The 1,564-nt window shown below is 39.1% G+C and overlaps 1 protein-coding gene across 1 annotated transcript in view; it reads left to right on the forward strand.

The window, feature by feature from the left end:
- Positions 1 to 1,564, forward strand: part of PLCL2 (phospholipase C like 2) — a 162,702-nt gene that overhangs the window by 160,684 nt on the left and 454 nt on the right. The gene's annotated exons all lie outside the window — the stretch shown is intronic.

The raw sequence follows: 1,564 nt of genomic DNA on the forward strand, positions 1-1,564 counted from the left end.
CATGACAGATGTACCACTGTGGGGCAGGATGTCAGGAGGGAGAAGGTTGTGCCTGTGTGGGAACGGGGTAATGGGAACTCCGTACTTTCTGCTCAATTTTGCTGCAAACCTGAAACTGCTCTAAAAAATAAAAGTTTATTAATTAAAAATAACATTTAGAGTTTTAAAGCACAAATGGACTATCTAGTTACAATCTGTTAACCATAAATGTATGTGGCAATCCTGATGTAAGGAAAATAAACTCTAACAAATTATATTCCTGGCACAATATGCTATGTTTATATACAAAGACCTTACTACTTGTGAAATTTCAGTATACGAGCTCAGTGACTAGGAACAATGAATAAAAATGAAGTTCTTTCAGTTAAACTAAGCACTGAAATATCTATTTATAGTTACTAATTAGAGGTCTATGTAAAGCAGGAAAACCATGAATAGTAAGTGGTAAACAGCAAACCATTCTGTGGATTCCGGCCTCGTGGTGGCTTAAATTGCATTGCAATTTCATCTCACTAGTGGCTGAGATTTGATCGTAGCCCAGTTGCCTGCCAAGGTTAAGTCCTTACCTGTCACCCTTCTCAGGTGGCCCCGAGCTTTAGTTATGCAGGAGTACTTAAGTGGGGATGTACATTGGGAGGTAGTTCAAAAAAAAAAGAAAAGTCAGACTGCAGAAGAATCATAAAGAGAAAAATGGAATAAATTTGGAGACCAAGAGAAGGTGGAAAAATAGTAAGCGAAGAGACTAAGAAAGGTAATAGCATAAGTAGAAAGATCCGTTAGCAGAAGTCACATTAAATATAGGAAGAAAAAATAGTACAAAAAAACCAAAGTAGGAATGTTGGAATGTACAACAATGGATGATCTTGAAGTCATTGGCTGATAGATGGGCAGTTTCACTCCCTGGAGGACATTCGACAATGTCTGCAGACATTTTGGTTGTCACAACTGAGGAGATGCTACTAGTCCCTAGCAGGTAAAGGCCAAGGATGCCACTAAATACCCGAAGATGCACAAGACAGCCCTCCGCCCCTGCCACCTTATCAGTGATGGTGAAGGGGTGGTGACGGGTGTGACTGGTGAGTCATAGCTCCAGGGAGATCTTCGTGGTGGCGGGTCAGCTCTGTGTGTTGACTGCAGGGGTGGTTACACGAATCTACAGGACACAGAACTGTACACATTGTACCAGTGTCCGTTTCCTGGTTTGGATATAGATGTAAGATGTAACCAATGGAGGAAATGTGAGAAAGAGTACACAGGACCTCTGTGTACTATATTTGCATCCTTCTGTGAATTTATACTTATTTCAGAATAAAAAGTTTAAGAAAAAGCAAACCTGAAAATAAAAGAAACCAAGATTGGCCAATCAGTGGAAATTGTAATTTTAACAAGAATGATCCACACACACAATTGTATTCAGATTTATAAATGGAAAAGACGAAAGACAGGACGCTCTTGGAATATGGTGTTGAAAACTCGGAAAACTCATTTTTTTATTAAAATTGACCTATTCCAGTGCCAGTAAGAAATATATATTCCCTCTTGGCAAAATCAACATATTTCTGTT

The sequence above is a fragment of the Pteropus alecto genome, unplaced genomic scaffold, assembly GCF_000325575.1.
Source record: "Pteropus alecto unplaced genomic scaffold, ASM32557v1 scaffold92, whole genome shotgun sequence".
In the NCBI taxonomy this organism is placed as follows: Eukaryota; Metazoa; Chordata; class Mammalia; order Chiroptera; family Pteropodidae; genus Pteropus; species Pteropus alecto.